General features: G+C 40.2%; 1 protein-coding gene across 12 annotated transcripts in view; it reads left to right on the plus strand.

Annotated features, from left to right (window-relative positions):
• The window catches only part of PAM (peptidylglycine alpha-amidating monooxygenase), a 325,194-nt gene that overhangs the window by 169,631 nt on the left and 137,137 nt on the right, over nucleotides 1-18,426 (plus strand). The window lies entirely within an intron of this gene.

The raw sequence follows: 18,426 nt of genomic DNA on the forward strand, positions 1-18,426 counted from the left end.
TTTATATGAGTATGTGTATCTGAGAAAATATAATAAAACAAAGCTGAATTTCATTGTAAAACATTGAATTTACTTTTTCATTTGTGTTAAGTTTCCAAACTGACTTAAAGAAGGATGCACTGAAGTGCTGTATTTGTGTTTATAGTGTAAAATAAACTAATGATAAGTAAAAACATATTTGGAAAATGGACATTTGCAGTTTCTACAGCTATTTGGTTCATTATAATAATAAGTCCATTAGCTTTATGACAGGTGTTCACCCCAGGGAGTTTCAGTGCAAAGAGAAGTCAACCTTTGTAGCATCATTCCTTGTCTTGAATTATTAATATTGTCTGTCAATGGAAGTTGGAAAATTACAGTGGTTAAATTGGGTTCAAAAAAGCATAAATAAAATTCTTGAAGGGAAAAAATGAGTCAATGCTCTGGAGCTATTTTTGTAGAAATAGGTCCTTTATGAAAGGTTATTAGTGATGTAGCATGGCAAAATTCAACAAACTAATTCAGCCAACACTCACTGCAGACCTAGTGCTAATGCCAGGTGGTCTTTGGGAATACAAATAAGAATAAGTCAGGGTTTCAGCTCTGAAACATAGTCCAAGAGCAGGAGACAGACCAGCAAACAAGGAGCCTTATTGTAATGGCCTGATGTTGAAATAGATGTTAATGAAGTCAAAAGGAAAAGCAGAGAACATTCCAAAGAATATTTTTATATTTGATTATATAGTTCCTCTTAGAAGTTCAAGGCAAGGATGCAAATATGTTGTAATGTTTTCTTTATGAGTTGGAAGTCTAAGGAAAATGAATAAGTCACGGAATTGCTATAAGGGAGGTGGAGAGAAGCAGAATGGCTTGATCGTTATATTTAAATATATGACTTCATCCATAAACATAAGTACCCTCTGCTGGTTATACCTGTTATTCTGAAGAAAGGAGTTCAGTTTTCAGAAGGCACAGTTGCCTTTATTTAATTTAGATTTGAACTGGCTTTCCATGTCTCATTTCCCTCGAGATCGTCAGGCATGCCGAACTGGGAATTTGTATTTTATCCATTTGTGATCCCTATATCTAAATGCCTTGTCGCATCTAGTTAAGAGATGTAGCAGAAAATGTCTAATTGAAAATGCAGTTTTTGACCTAGTTATTTTATTAGACAGGAAGACGGGTTTCCAAATATTCTAAACCATTGTAGATTAATATGTTGAAATGGACCAAGTCGCCCAAATATAATCTACTTCTAGTTAAATTTAGGATTTTGAAGGCTTTGTTTTTGCTTTCAGAAATATGTTTGTCAGGACATATTGGTTGCCTACCCCACATACATCTCCTCCCTTTTTTGCTAATAGAACCCCAGTTTTGTTCCAGCATTGGCCTCCCCTAGCCCAGAAAATGAATCTTGATTAGGCTTCCCTTGGAACTGATTGGTTTAGAGACGGACATGTGACACAGTTCTGGCCGTTTAGATGTGAAGGGGATTCTACTAGAGGTGAAGTGCTTTGGGGAAAGTTTTGCTTTTGAAAAGGACCTTAAGGAAGAGACTCTCCCTCTGCTGGCCTTTGGGAATGGCTTCATGAGACTATGATACTGGAAGCTGCTGTAACCATCTTGTGACCATGAGGAAAGAATTCTACAGATAAAAAGCAAAATATTGAATATGGCAAGGCTGGAAGATGGAAAGAACCTAGTTCCTTGATGATACTGTTGAGCTGCTGCATGAGATAACCATTCTTACATCTATCCTACTTCTGGACTTATTACGTGAAATCCTACATCTCTGTTAGCTTAAGCCATTTTCTTCTGTCATTTGCAGATTTATTCTTAGTGATGATTCGCATTTGATTAGACCTCCTACATATGACTGAGGTGGCATATATTTGATTTACTGTGGCCTTTGTAATATATCCTGATGACTGTATGCTCAGTTCACTCTAAGGGAAAAAGGGTTTTCTCGTGTGTGTTGCCGTCTTGCTTTCCTAAAAATCTTTGTACCAATTTTAAGTGCCACAATAAAATGAAAAAAACTAATCATCATTCAGGCCAAAAATTCTGCTAATAGGTGCCATGATTACATAAAAATATTTGAGCTTTATAAGATGCTTTGCATATGTTACATCTTTTCTTCTTCAAGAAACCTATCAGTCAATCTTAACATTTTGCTGATACCAGTTATCAATGCATAACAAAAAGTAAAAATACAACTAATACATTAATTTATAAATTATTACTTGCCTATGTGTGAAGCAGTCTAAGTTTGCACTCTAGTCTTCAAGTATGCAAAGAAAATAGGATTTTAATTTTTAAAGTTGATCTTACCTTCTTCAACCCCTGACCCTCTGGGTAGCAAGGGAAGAAAGCCTTAATAGTATCAATTGAAGGTATCCCACTCTCTTTGGGGTCAAGACAATCCACTCAACTTTTGATTAGGCTGTTTCCCCTCCTCCCTTTTTTATTTGTGAGGGTAATATCTTGAGTGTAAAGAAAAGAGGTGATCTTGTATGAATGGCGTTGGACAGTGAGAGATCCCAGATTAACAGGGCCTATGGACTCTGTTCCTTTTATTGGTATGAGCTCTGCCACCTCATCTGTGACTATGAAATCAATTTCTCCTTAACCAGACACTTTCTTTTATCTCCTCCTTCTGCCTGGAAGGGCAGTCTTCTATGTCATGTTTTATCTCTGTCTTAGCGTTAGCCCTGCCCCATTTCTTGGGGCCATGATAACAGAATGGCTGCTAGGGAACCAGATGTGGTTTATTTAGAAGAGAAGTGTGAATCAGTTAGTCAGTTGAGTCACTCTGTCATGTCTGACGCTTTGCAACCCCGTGGACCACAGCATGCTAGGCCTCCCTATCCATCACCAACTCCCGGAGTTTACTCAAACTCAGGTGCATTGAGTCAGTGATGCCATCCAGCCATCTCATCCTCTGTCTGTCTTCTCCTCCTGCCTTCAATCTTTCCCAGCATCAGGGTTTTCACAAATGAGTCAGTTCTTCACATGAGGTGGCCAAAATATTGGAGTTTCAGCTTCAGCCTCAGTCCCTCCAATGAATATTCAGGACTGATTTCCTTTAGGATGGACTGGTTGGATCTTCTTGCAGTCCAAGGGACTCTCAAAAGTCTTCTCCAACACCACAGTTCAAAAGCATCAATTCTTCAGTGCTCAGCTTTCTTTATAGTCCAACTCTCACATCCATACATGACTACTGGAAAAACTATAGCTTTGACTAGACGGACCTTTGTTGGCAAAGTAATGGTTCTGCTTTTTGCAGAGTGTGAATACAACAGTTTAATATTTTAATTTAATTTTTTTCAGAATATCAGTCTCCTTCCAAATATGGAATGCCTGAAGGCCAGAAGCCTTGCCCAGAACTTGTAGCATTTATACAGTTATGTTAAAGTCTATAGGATTGTTACTAAAAGTTGCCTGTTTTAATATTATAATATTTACTCTTTTCTAACTCTCTGAACAGTAGGTACTTTCATGGTATATGACCTCATTAGTGCTTAATACGTTGTGAGAAATTAAAATCAGTGTGTGCTAGAAGGGTATGTCAGGCACTCAATTCTTAGGTGTCTGTTGACACCACTGGTCTGCAAAATGAGAGTAATTTCAAAACTTGGAAATCAGCAGGCAGAGGGAGTCTCTGCATGGTGGCACTATATTCTGTTGGAGCTTATATAACACCAGTATTGCTTCAAAGAATTTTTCCTTATATTGTTTGATTTTGAATATTTGGCATTTTTGAAATTGACTCATTGGCCCATCATTTTTTCCATCAGCCTTTCTAAATCTTTGTCTGTTTTTTTCTGTCAGTGTTCTTTTCTTCTTTCCTATTTCCCAAGTCACCCTGGGCTCTGTGACTATCACTGAAGGAGTTGGTAGGGAAACTCTGAGGCAACTCTGCTACCCACTGTCCCTGCAGGCATTTCTTTCCTGGGAGGCAGTGTAGAGGACAGCTCTGGAGGGACTGTGGGTAACTGGATAGCAAATGTGGCTGGTGCCTTGAGAGGACCTTGGGCCATGAGGCCAGAGTCTCCACAGTCATAAGCCTCATAGAGGGAGCTACAGGGAGGAGCTGGGCTCCTCAAATAAATCAGGAATATTAACACAAGGTAAGTAGATGCCCGTATGTTAGTGTTGTCCAGTAGCCATCCCCAGGAGAACACTGTCAACATGGATTTTGGTTGGTGACATTGTCAACGGCACCCTCCTTGAGACATTCTCTCCTCCTGACTTCTCTGATGTAATGATGGTTTAGTCACTAAGTCGTTTCTGACTCTTGCAACCCCATGGACTGTAGCCCTCCAGGCTCCTCTGTCCACGGGATTCTCCAGGAGTAGGTAGCCGTTCCCTTCTCCAGGGGATCTTCCAGACCCAGGAATTGAACCATGGTCCCCTGCATGGCAGGCAGATATAATACCTCTGTGATTTTTGTCTAAACTCCCTGGCTGCTCTTTCTTTTGCTGGCTGTTTCACAGCTCCATCCTTTCTCTTTCCTGTTTCACTCTCTCCTCTCATAAAGCAGCTTCTCTGATACCCCCTGTCCAACTTGCATGTCACATAAATTTATATCTCTTGGCCAACCTTTCCTTCAAATTCCATTTGACCCAGGTGCTCATTTGACATTTACATGTAGGTTTTTTCAAAAGCTTCTTAAGCTTTATATGTGCAGTGACAAATTCATCATCTTCCAAACTGGTCCTCTTGTGTTTCATGTGTTAACGAATGCTACCACCATTCAGCTACTCAAACCAGTATATTGAGTTACGCAAACCAGGAATCATCCTCAACACTGCCGCCTTCCTTCTATTCAGATCCACTCCGAAGTCATGTCTATTTCACCTTTTGAATATCTCCAGAATCTGTCCTGTTTTTTCCATCTCTACCATTATAATTTGTTTTCAAGCTCCTATCATCAGTTTTCTGAAAAACTATGTAACTTTTTACTGGCCTCATCTAATTAATTCTCACCTCCATATCAGTTCCCCACAAAAAAAAAATTGTCATTGGCTTTCTGTTGCCATCAAGACCAGTGCATTTTCTTGGCAAAACTCTATTAGTCTTTGCCCTGCTTCATTCTGTATTCCAAGGCCAAATTTGCCTGTTACTCCAGGTGTTTCTTGACTTCCTACTTTTGCATTCCAGTCCCCTGTAATGAAAAGGACATCTTTTTAGGGTGTTAGTTCTAAAAGGTCTTGTAGGTCTTCATAGAACCGTTCAACTTCAGTTTCTTCAGCATTACTGGTTGGGGCATGGACTTGGATTACTGTGATATTGAATAGTTTGTCTTGGAAATGAACAGAGATCATTCTGTCGTTTTTGAGATTGCATCCAAGTATTGCATTTCGGACTCTTTTGTTGACCATGATGGCCACTCCATTTCTTCTGAGGGATTCCTGCCCGCAGTAGTAGATATAATGGTCATCTGAGTTAAATTCACCCATTCCAGTCCATTTCAGTTCACTGATTCCTAGAATGTCAACATTCACTCTTGCCATCTCTTGTTTAACCACTTCCAGTTTGCCTTGATTCATGGACCTGACATTCCAGATTCCTATGCAATATTGCTCTTTACAGCATCGGACCTTGCTTCTATCATCAGTCACATCCACAGCTGGGTATTCTTTTTGCTTTGGCTCCATCCCTTCATTCTTTCTGGAGTTATTTCTCCACTGATCTCCAGTAGCATATTGGGCCCCTACTGACCTGGGGAGTTTCTCTTTTAGTATCCTATCATTTTGCCTTTTCATACTGTTCATGGGGTTCTCAAGGCAAGAATACTGAAGTGGTTTGCCATTCCCTTTTCCAGTGGACCACATTCTGTCAAATCTCTCCACCATGACCTGCCCATCTTGGATTGCCCCACGGGCATGGCTTAGTTTCATTGAGTTAGACAAGGCTGTGGTCCTAGTGTGATTAGATTGACTAGTTTTCTGTGAGTATGGTTTCAGTGTGTTTGCCCTCTGATGCCCTCTTGCAACACCTACCGTCTTACTTGGGTTTCTCTTACCTTGGGCGTGGGGTATCTCTTAACGGCTGCTCCAGCAAAGTGCAGCCATTGCTCCTTACCTTGGATGAGGGGTATCTCCTCACCGCCGCCCTTCCTGACCTTCAACGTGGGATAGCTCCTCTAGGCTCTCCTGTGCCTGCGCAGGAGAAGAGGAGCGCAGCCACGGCTCCTCTTCGAAACACCCTCTTCCAACAACACAAGAGAAGACTCTATACATGGACATCACCAGATGGTCAACACCAAAATCAGATTGATTATATTCTTTGCAGCCAAAGATGGAGAAGCTCTATACAGTCAGCAAAAACAAGACCAGGAGCTGATTGTGGCTCAGACCATGAACTCCTTATTGCTAAATTCAGACTTAAATGGAAGAAAGTAGGGAAAACCACTAGACCATTCAGGTATGACCTAAATCAAATCCCTTATGATTATACAGTGGAAGTGAGAAATAGATTTAAGGGCCTAGATTTGATAGATAGAGTGCCTGATGAACTATGGACTGAGGTTTGTGACATTGTACAGGAGACAGGGATCAAGACCATTCCCATAGAAAAGAAATGCAAAAAAGCAAAATGGCTGTCTGGGGAGGCCTTACAAATAGTTGTGAAAAGAAGAGAAGCGAAAAGCAAAGGAGAAAAGGAAAGATATAAACATCTGAATGCAGAGTTCCAAAGAATAGCAAGAAGAGATAAGAAAGCCTTCCTCAGTGATCAATGCAAAGAAATAGAGGAAAACAACAGAATGGGAAAGACTAGGGATCTCTTCAAGAAAATCAGAGATACCAAAGGAACATTTCATGCAAAGATGGGCTCGATAAAGGACAGAAATGGTATGGACCTAACAGAAGCAGAAGATATTAAGAAGAGATGGCAAGAATACACAGAAAAACTGTACAAAAAAAGATCTTCACGACCCAGATAATCACGATGGTGTGATCACTGACCTAGAGCCAGACATCCTGGGATGTGAAGTCAAGTGGGCCTTAGAAAGCATCACTACGAACAAAGCTAGTGGAGGTGATGGAATTCCAGTTGAGCTATTCCAAATCCTGAAAGATGATGCTGTGAAAGTGCTGCACTCAATATGCCAGCAAATTTGGAAAACTCAGCAGTGGCCACAGTACTGGAAAAGGTCAGTTTTCATTCCAATCCCAAAGAAAGGCAATGCCAAAGAATGCTCAGACTGCCGCACAATTGCACTCATCTCACATGCTAGTAAAGTAATGCTCAAAATTCTCCAAGCCAGGCTTCAGCAATATGTGAACCGTGAACTTCCTGATGTTCAGGCTGGTTTTCGAAAAGGCAGAGGAACCAGAGATCAAATTGCCAACATCCGCTGGATCATGGAAAAAGCAAGAGAGTTCCAGAAAAACATCTATTTCTGCTTTCTTGACTATGCCAAAGCCTTTGACTATGTGGATCACAATAAACTGTGGAAAATTGTGAAAGAGATGGGAATACCAGACCACCTGACCTGCCTCCTGAGAAATTTGTATGCAGGTCAAGAAGCAACAGTTAGAACTGGATATGGAACAACAGACTGGTTCCAAACAGGAAAAGGAGTTCGTCAAGGCTGTATATTGTCACCCTGTTTATTTAACTTATATGCAGTGTACATTATGAGAAACGCTGGACTGGAAGAAACACAAGCTGGAATCAAGATTGCTGGGAGAAATATCACTAACCTCAGATATGCAGATGACATAACCCTTATGGCAGAAAGTGAAGAGGAACTCAAAAGCCTCTTGATGAAAGTGGAAGTAGAGAGTGAGAAAGTTGGCTTAAAGCTCAACATTCAGAAAATGAAGATCATGGCATCCGGTCCCACCACTTCATGGGAAATAGATGGGGAAACAGTGGAAACAGTGACAGACTTTATTTTGGGGGGCTCCAAAATCACTATAGATGGTGACTGCAGCCATGAAATTAAAAGACGCTTACTCCTTGGAAGGAAAGTTATGACCAACCTAGATAGCATACTGGAAAGCAGAGACATTACTTTGCCAACAAAGGTTCGTCTAGTCAAGGCTATGGTTTTTTCTGTGGTCATGTGTGGATGTGAGAGTTGGACTGTGAAGACAGCTGAGCACCAAAGAATTGATGCTTTTGAACTGTGGTGCTGGAGAAGACTCTTGAGAGTCCCTTGGACTGCAAGGAGACCCAACCAGTCCATTCTAAAGGAGACCAGTCCTGGGTGTTCATTGGAAGGACTGATGCTGAGGCTGAAACTCCAATACTGAAGCTGAAACTCCAGTACTTTGGCCACCTCATGCAAAGAGTTGACTCATTGGAAAAGACTCTGATGCTGGGAGGGATTGGGGGCAGGAGGAGAAGGGGAAGACAGAGGATGAGATGGCTGGATGGCATCACTGACTCGATGGACGTGAGTCTCAGTGAACTCCGGGAGTTGGTGATGGACAGGGAGGCCTGGCGTGCTGCGATTCATGGGGTCACAAAGAGTTGGACACGACTGAGCGACTGATCTGATCTGCCGTCAAGAAGAGCAAAACAACCAGAGTCCTGAACACGGACTACGAAGTGCTGCAACGTATGCCACATCTACTCTTCCAGTCTAAGTTAAAACATGTCCCCCTTTTCTATATGTATGGGTTTTTGTTTTCTCAGCATGCCTGCTGCTGCTAAGTCACTTCATTTGTGTCTGACTCTGTGCGACCACATAGACAGGAGCCCACCAGGCTCCCCTGTCCCTGGGATTCTCCCAGCAAGAACACTGGAGTGGGTTGCCATTTCCGTTTCCAATGCAGGAAAGCGAAAAGTGAAAGTGAAGTCGCTCGGTCATGTCCGGCCCTCATCGACCCCATGGACTGCAGCCTACCAGGCTCCTCCATCCATGGGATTTACCAGGCAAGAGTACTAGAGTGGATTGCCATTGCCTTGAGTTTTCTCCAATTACAGGGCCTTTGAAAATGCCGTTTCCTATGCCTAGAACAATTGCCACCTCCCTTCACTGAAGATCCTTTCCTTGGAATTTCTGGCTCTTACAGTGACCTGCACGTCTCTCACATGTCATTTAAAACAGTATACGTATAATAATACTTATTTGTGTGATTTGTGTTTGTTCTACGAGTAGCCTCTAAACTGTGGGAGGGCTGGAACCACGTAAACTTCTCACAGTTTTATGAGTTTAGCACAATGTCTGGTTCCTGGGAGTTGCTCAGCATATATATTTGTTGGACAGATGAGGAGAAGGATGGAAGAATGGATTTCTACACAGACATTAAAAGAGTTTAAAGGTTCAGTTCAGTTCAGTTCAGTCACTCAGTCATGTCTGACTCTTTGTGACCCCATGGACTGTAGCACCCCAGGCCTCCCTGTCCATCACCAACTCCTGGAGTTTACTCAAACTCATGTCCATTGAGTCGGTGATGCCATCCAACCATCTCATCCTCTGTCATCCCCTTCTCCTCCTGCCTTCAATCTTTCCCAGCATCAGGGTCTTTTCAAATGAGTCAGCTCTTTTCATCAGGTGGCCAAATTGTTGGAGTTTCAGCTTCAACATCAGTCTTTCCAATGAACACCCAGGACTGATCTCCTTTAGGATGGACTGGTTGGGTCTCCTTGCAGTCCAAAGGACTCTCAAGAGTCTTCTCCAACACCACAGTTCAAAAACATCAATTCCTCGGCACTCAGCTTTCTTCACAGTCCAATTCTCACATCCATACATGACTACTGGAAAAGATAAGCAAATGTTAATGAGATAACTACGGTAAGATATATGAGAGCAGACCCCAAAAGAACAGAAATTGTGAATACCACTTTGGTATCTGAAACTGTGGATACCACTTTGGTGATTCATTTTAAACTTTAGGAGAGTAGAATACAACTCATTTAATAAATGAGCTGATAGAGCCGTCCAAGTCTAGAGCTTCTCTTTCACCTCTCTCTCTTGTCCCCAGATCAGATGTAAACCACTAAGTAAGAAATCCGGTGTTTGGGGGATAGTGATTGGGAAGCCCTTTTTTGTTCTGCAGCATCTCCAAACAGATTGGATAGAGTCAGTTTCCAATCATCTGTGCCAAAGGGGAGAAACATGTCGGGGAGCAGTTAGGTTGGCAAAAGGTTCAGAAAATGGACTGCTTTCGTATTACAGGAAATGCAGTGAAAAGCACGAACCACTGGCTTTAAGCTGGGGGGAGACGAGTGGTAAGGTCCGCAGCAACGCCTGTTCAGAGCAGGAGTTTCCTCTCACATAACCCCCCTGGCAACCAGGAAGCCAACCAGGATGCAGCCATTGTCACCACCTGTTGTGCTTGGGAGATTAATTATAGCCCATTATTAGTGTTCTCCCTTTGCTTCCTCTTAAATGAAAGCGTGTGAGCGCTCCAAGACAGATGTTCCCTCACCAAAATATTTTTTTTTTCCTTCCTCGTTTGCTTGCACAGATTTGTAATTCCCACAGAAAAGCTCTTGCCAGGAAAGAAGCTTCCATTGGAACTACTTGGCATTGAGAATCTTGTCATCGTCAGCCCAGTGTGATTATAGTTTAAAAATGCAAATGGGATTCTGGGATGAATCAACTGAAGGATAAAATTCATAAGAAAAAGTGATGCTGTATAAAACCCTAATTAGGTGGCATCTGTAATATAGGTTTCAGTTCAGCCTTTCTTTGTGAGTTTATTGCCAGCCAGTCAAAGAGGAAGGTACATACAGAATTCAACCAATATTTATTTATAAAGCTTCCAGTATGTGCCAGGTGTTATTCTAAATACTTAGGATGCTGCTGCTAAGTCACGTCAGTCGTGTCTGACTCTGTGCAACCCCATAGACGGCAGCCCACCAGGCTCTGCCGTCCCTGGGATTCTCCAGGCAAGAACACTGGAGTGGGTTGCCATTGCCTTCTCCACTTAGGATGCTAGCAGACATTATTACAAGATTGTGTTGTAAATTGTTGTGAAATTGAAAGTCTCTCAGTCGTGTCTGACTCTTTGCAACCCCATGGACCATACAGTCCATGGAATTCTCCAGTCCAGATTACTGGAATGGGGAGCCTTTCCCTTCTCCAGGGGATCTTCCCGACCCAGAGATCGAACCCAGGTCTCCTGCACTGCAGGCGGATTCTTCACCAGCAGAGCCACCAGAGAAGCCCTTTACAACAAGATTGTGTTGTAGGTTGAGACAAACATCCAAAAAGATGGTGAGGATGGAGCATAGCTTAGATGGTAAGTAACAAAGTAGAGAATTTTGGAAAGCAGTCTCTTTTTAGTCATTTGGGAGTGTTTTAACATAAACTCTGGTTATTCTGCCAGAGCCTAATAAGTAGAGAACATATATCTTATTTATATGGTAAGAGAAAGACATTAGGAAAAGGAAAATTAGAATAGCCTGCATTCAAAAGTGAGAGTTTAAGGGATTTTATCTGTAATTAAGTGTCTTTAAATTCTGATGTCAGAGAGGTAGATTTTTTTAAGCCTGAATTTTTGACACCAGAAAAATTATACTTGCTTTGCCCACTTTTCTTTTGCCCGAGCTTTCTTTTATTCTAGGAAAACGTTGAAAGTACAAACACCACTGAGTCAGTATAAACTTACTTTGCATGTAATTAAAATTGCTTTAGAAAATAGCAGTTTGATTCTATTATCTGTCTGGATCAATTAAAAAGAGGCTTTGAAAAGTATTTTCCAATTGCTTTCTCTTTCTCTCGTAACTAAAATTCTTGTCTAACAGGCCTGATCACTTTCTGTACTTTACTCTTCTTGGTCTGGCAGCTCTGGTGTCAGCCCCTGAGGTTTTCTCTACTACTTTGCAGAATTCAAGCTATTTGAACGCTAATAGGTACTATGTAAGAATGTAGGGCTTAATGGGTCCTATGTGGCTTATCTCAATCAGATTTAAACTGTGCATGGTCTGAGTTAGGAGGGATACTACCTACTCTGTGAGTAATCACTCTAAGGCAGAGAGTCACTGTTGCCACCATGAGATGGTTGCCCTGCTTTGGTTATCGTTTCAAAGGATACCTGAGGAAAGTTACCAGACACCTAGTTCACAGTATAACATTTCTAAGGCCCACTAACAGAGAACAACCAACTTGCAAATAGCCACAGATACAAGCAGAAGGGCCATATTCAGGTAAAGCTCGGTCTTGTTGTCTGTTTCTACATCTGTTTGTATCATCACAATGCATAGTCTCCTTTAGAAAGGTAGTCTGCAGGGATTCTTTAAGCCTGAACAATAAAAGGCATGTGAGGATATTATCCAAACAGGATCAAATGATTGTGCTCAACACTCGAATCTGAATGGTACCTCTGGTTTCCCAAAACAAAAATTACTGATTTTATGTGAATAGTTTTCATGTGCAATAGTATACAGGTGGTTTTGTCTGTCCCATATTAATTTACATAAGGAGTCAATTTTATTAACTACTTGTTCTGTAGAATTCACTGCATCTCTGTCTCACAAATGACTAAATCAAAATAAAGAACATTTGGTTCTTAAATGTCATAAGCAAAGTGTACTGATCTCTATCGTCTACATGAGACTTCTTGGCTTAAGATGGGTAATAATAGAATATAATGGGAGTTCTTTAGTAATAAGTGTTTTCCTTCTTTTTCATTTCTACTACACTACCGTCTTTTGTCAGGAAAATGTGCTTTTCCTGGATAGTTTCCAACAGCAGCAGTAAAGAGGCATCAGCAATATCATATCCCTCCCGATTCAGATTTGGCTGATGTGCCATAAAAGATAGCAAGGGGAGGCATGGCTATGTACACTCACGTTATTTCTCCCTTTTTGTGCATCGGAGCCTTATGTGAGCAGTCTGAATCCGCAGTATTTTACAGATAGTCCCCTGGCACCGAGCGCAGATACAGCGTTCTTCCCACAGAGAGAAAAAGAGGACTCGTGATGATGATGTATGGAAAATTGTGAACGGTTGCCCTGGCAGTTTAGGTTGAGTTATAGAAGCATCCTTTCTAGGACAGTGTGTTAAAATGAAAAAAACGATTATAATGGGCAGTTAGGTGCTGTATTTGTGTCTCCAGAATGTTAGAAAGTGTTGGAGAGAAACATTGATCTGAATTACGTGTCGGTTTTCAAATTGCTTTACCTTACGGAAACAAAATCATGACAAAATTAAATAGTTGCGGCTGTAGTTCGCCGCAGTTCGTCAACTAGCTCTCATGAAATGTTTGCAGGTACTCTTGAAAATTTAGAGGACTTGGGCTAAAACTTCTTAAATTTTATCTCTTTGATTTCTTTACTTATCCCGTGAATCAAATGAACAACGACATTGTGTCTGAGAACTGACATTGCCTTTTCAAACATTAGAGAGATTTGAAAAACAACCTTTTTGGTAGCTTCTTTCTATAGTGGAAAGAGAAGTGCTTTAGCGAACTGGGGTCAAATTCTATTTCGTAAGTTTCTTAAGAATTATTGCTTTTTAATTGCAAGTGACCTTCTTGAACTTCAGTTTTCTCATCTTCATTTATTTACTTGCTGGCCATGCTGCATGTCTCTTGGGATCTTAGTTTCCTTACTGTAGATCGAACCCAGGCCCTTGGCAGTGAAAGTACCGAGTCCTAACCACTGGACCACCAAGAATTCCCTCCATCTTTACAGTAATGTCTATAATGCCTATCTGGTGATGTTATCATGATAAATCATTATGATGTAAGGTTCTATTAATAGAGTGAAGTTAGAAGGCTCAATAAATGTTCTACCTTTTACAAGGTATCATATGCTAAGTACTGATCATATGTTTAAATCAGTTGAATTTTTTGTAATGTTGAATGATCGAGATTGTGGGGTCGTATTTACCTAATCAGAATACTGTTAAATATCGTTTTTGGTGTTCATTCTGAAAAATATCACAATTGGTTACTTGTATCACTGATATAATAATTTTGTTTCTTTGAGAGATGTATCAATACAGGTTTTTTTTTTTTTTAATATTGTTGCCTCACGAGGGTTGCTTTAAAAAAAAAAAGTTTCTCATCAGAGGGTTGGTTGTAGTTAACCATGTGATTACATGTCAGTATGGTCTTAAACTGACCACTCAATACTTACAGCCTGGAATTTAAAGTACTATCCATTCTTGGTGACCTGCTATAGAAATTAACCTATATTGATGAAACAGTATTTTGTAATCACCTAAATAATCTTTCTCATCCCCTTATAATAAGCTTATAATAGTTTGGCAAAGGCCATTATCTAATCCATTCTTAAGCAAATTACATATCTTATAAAAAAGTTACTCATTTATTTAAGAAGAGTCTTAAATTTTATTTAAAATATAGGACTTGCTACTGCTGCTGCTAAGTCACTTCAGTTGTGTCTGACTCTGTGCAACACCATAGACAGCAGCCCACCAGGCTCCTCCATCCATGGGATTTTCCAGGCAAGAGTACTGGAGTTGGGTGCCATTGCCTTCTCCGAAAATATAGGACTTAGTCTCATAGAAAAACGGAGATACGAAGGTTGAAAGACTCCCCAGAATCACAGTTTAACAGGGTTAAAACTTCATGGCAAGCAACTGACAAGAAAGATGCATAGTTATTTCTAATCATCTGGAAGACATAGATTTGAAGATTTTTAATCCTAATTCTGACCCTAATTACTTGGCTTTATGTGGATCTATAACCTTTCTGTGAAAGTCTTCATTTCTATAAAAAAGATGCAGTGCCTATTAAACCTCCTCACAGCATAATTGTGAGAAGAAAATAAAGTAACACAAAAGCGTGCTTACTTTTTTACTCAGCCGCCCTAAGGGAGACAGACCTTGAAGATCTGGCTTCTCCCACTGAACTATGTAAGTGACCCTTAGGAACATTTCTTCAAAGAACTTGAGCTTTCAACTTAATTCTAGGAACCAAACTGTGGCACCAGAATACTTCAGAACAAAATCACTGGTACTTTTTATAGTTGCAGAGAAAAGAATAATTACTTTTCTGTTATTCTTTGTTCTATTGAGCTGTGATCTTCAGAGCTTTCAGCTGAAGGCTAATTATTGATCTGATACACATTGTAATTTTTAATGTGCTCATTTTTTAAAAAAGAAGAGTCTTACCTTTTTTCTAACAGAATTATTCTTTATCTTGAAAATGGGGCATATGATGGTGCATGGTAGACCATTGACACAGTGTCTACTATAGACTCTCCAAAAATAATTTTGTAGGGTACTGTTTATTCTGTGGAGGACCTTTGTCATCTTTTCTCTCTTTTTAAAAAAAAAACCTGGCTTTAACACAATAGAAAAGAAACATTTGAAATCTGAACACATTCTTATTATTAGGGAAGTTATAAGCAAGAAATAAAAATCTATATAAGAAAGACATTCTCGAGCTATTCTGTCATTTAAAATTATGCAGCTGATGATAAGGATGATAAGAGCAAGAATTACATGTGGTTCTCATCCATTCTGAGTATAAATAGTAGTTCTGTTTATTCTGTATCAGTCCATCCTAAAGGAAATCAGTCCTGAATATTCATTGGAAGGACTGATGCTGAAGCTGAAACTCCAATACTTTGACCGCCTGATGCGAAGAACTGACTCATTTGGAAAGACCCTGATGCTGGGAAAGACTGAAGGTGGGAGGAGAAGGGGACAACAGAGGATGAGATGGTTGGATGGCATCACTGACTCAATGGACATGGGTTTGACTAAAGTCTGGGAGTTGGTGATGGACAGTGAGGCCTGGTGTGCTGCAGTCCATGGGGTCACAAAGAGTCGGACACGACTGAGCGACTGTACTGAACTGAACTGACTGAACCATTATTAGTTACATCTAATTAGTTTGTTTTTTAGTTTTTTGTTTTTAATCGAAAGAACCAACTTGCTGAATTTGACATACATGTCTACGCCTGTAACTTGTCTATTCCAAAAACAGCTTGAGGGTGGCTTATGATAAAATCAAAGGTAAAATAAAACCCCCAAATTAGAAGTTCAAATTTAAAAGAACTTCTCTTTGGTTTGCTTTTCATTGGAACCTTTGGTTCCTTTCTTGTTATAAGTGTTTACTTAGTGATTTTAAATTTACTTTTGATTGGCATTCGCTTCTAAGTCATTGATTGTTCGTATGGCTTTGAGTGACCTGTAGTGCCTAAGGCACTCTGCTTGTATTCAGATCCCAGCTCTTCACTTGTTAATGTACATGGTCACTGGTTAAAGTAGGAAGGTAGTTTTGCTTTGTTTTTCAGTAAAAAACTTGGAAATAAGGAAGGAGGTCCAGCGTGAGTTGAGTTCGCCTTCGCTGAAATGAAAAGGAAAGGCCCTGAGGGGGCTGAGGTGGTTAGTCCAGGAGACTAGGCCATCTGAATTTGTTGATTGGCACTTCTCCAGAGGAAAAGCAAACTGGTCCGATCATTATGACAGGAGGCAGTGATGTAAATTAGAGTAAGGCAGCCAGTGGCCGAGAACTAGGGCAGAACTATCTCCTTGATGTGAGAAGACAGTTCTGGGTGGAAGATTTACAATGCACAGAGGCAGAGGAAGGATTCACAGTTGCCAGCCTTCTAAAGTGACTGCACTAAGAGGGGTTCAGGAGCCCATCTGCACACTGCTAGGTCTTGGCTAGAGTGATTGGGAGTTACCTAGACCTTGGTCTGCCTCATCTGTTAAATGAAGATAATAGTGGTACTTGTATCGTGGGAATGTTTTAAGGATCGAAGGAGTTATACAGTACATGTAAAGTGCTTCGAGCGGTGCTTGCTCATAAAGCTGTCAACAGATGCTAGTTACTACTCCTACTATCTTTAAAGGAGTATCTCTGTATCGTATTAGGGCTTCCCAGGTGGCACTCAGGGTAAAGAATCCACCTGCCAACGCAGCGGACCTGGGTTTGATCCCTGGGTCGGGAAGATTCCGTGGAGGAGGAAATTGCAACCCACTTCAGTATTCTTGCTTGGAAAAATCCCATGGACAGAGGAGCTCTGGCGGGCTACAGTCCATGGGGGTCGCACAGAGCCAGAAACAACTGAGCACAGACACACACCTATCATATTGGACTGTTTTTGTTATTAAATGGTATAATACACATAAAACATTGAGAACCATGCCTGGCACATAATAAGAATTCAGTAACTATTGGCTGGAAATAGTAGCAGCAGCAGCTATGTGTGTGTGTTAGTTGCTCAGTCGTGTCCTACTCTTTGAAATCCCGTGGACTGTAGCCTGCCAGGCTCCTCTGTCCATGGAATTCTCCAGGCAAGAATACTGTAGTGGGTTGCCATTCTCTTCTCCAGGGGATCTTCCCAACCCAGGAATCAAACCCAGGTCTCCCGCATTGTGGGCAGATTCATTACCATCCGAGCCACCAGGAAAGCCCAACAGCAATGATAGTAGCCACTAATATCTTTCAGTCCTGAAATACTCGTAGCTCAGGATGATCAAATAGAAGGGAATCTTGAATTTATTACTATTTCTGTTAGAACAGAATAGGTCTGTTTTGTAACATTAGAAATTCAAAGATAGGAAAATATTCACGAGTAATCTTGTACGTGATTGTAAGATCTATAAGCATTATTAATATTTTGCTAGTATATTTCTTAAGTTCTGGATACAGAAGCTACATCTCCAGCATTTATGTGGCTTAACCTTCTTGCTGTGCAACCTTCAACATCTCCCAGCCTGTTTCCTTCTAACCAAAATAAAAGTGAACCTAAGTAATTATAAAGCCCGTTAAGAAATGAAACAGATTGTTCAACTAGAAGAAATAGTGTATACAAAAGTAATGATAAAGACTGAATCATATTTATGTAATTTTTATAATTTTAAGATATTTCTTTGATGTGTATTTGAATCTCCTTGCAAGGCAGAGATGAAAAAAGAGGTTCAAATTTCACAGTTGTGGCACTGACCAGTAGGTTTAAAGAAACTCAGATGATCTGTGTCCATGTTTGTGGAGTCTCTTGATTCCACCACTGTGCAGTAATAATCCATAAAGTATGAGTTATTAAATGGGTTCAGTCTCTATTTGTATTGGGTATATTACCAATCACAGCACATACTTCACTGCATATGGATTTTCACTAAGAAAGTGAATGCACATATCAACAGATCCCCATTATCCTTACTTTGCAGTTTTTATCAATAAAATCTTATTGTCAGTATACTTAATAGTGGAAAATAGCAACTTAGATAAGAGACTGAAAACTGGAAAAGAAAGAATAACTTTAATTAACGTTGATTTCTTCAGTGCTCTACATAAAAATTTTAAAGAGAGAACAACCAAATATATGTATTAAAACCACCCTTTATTCACTATGTCTTTGAAATTAATATTTTAATTCTGTTAAATTAATAATTTAATAAAGTAATTCTGGAAATTAAATATTTAATTATGCATATAGCAAAGATGGTCAAAACTAACTCCTACATTTTAAAATCAAATGCATTGAAATATTTTACTATTTCTGTAGAGTGTTTAAAATGTTGCCTTTTAACTGTGACAGTACTAGAAATATTAC

This window comes from Bos javanicus, chromosome 7, assembly GCF_032452875.1.
Source record: "Bos javanicus breed banteng chromosome 7, ARS-OSU_banteng_1.0, whole genome shotgun sequence".
Taxonomy (NCBI): domain Eukaryota; kingdom Metazoa; phylum Chordata; class Mammalia; order Artiodactyla; family Bovidae; genus Bos; species Bos javanicus.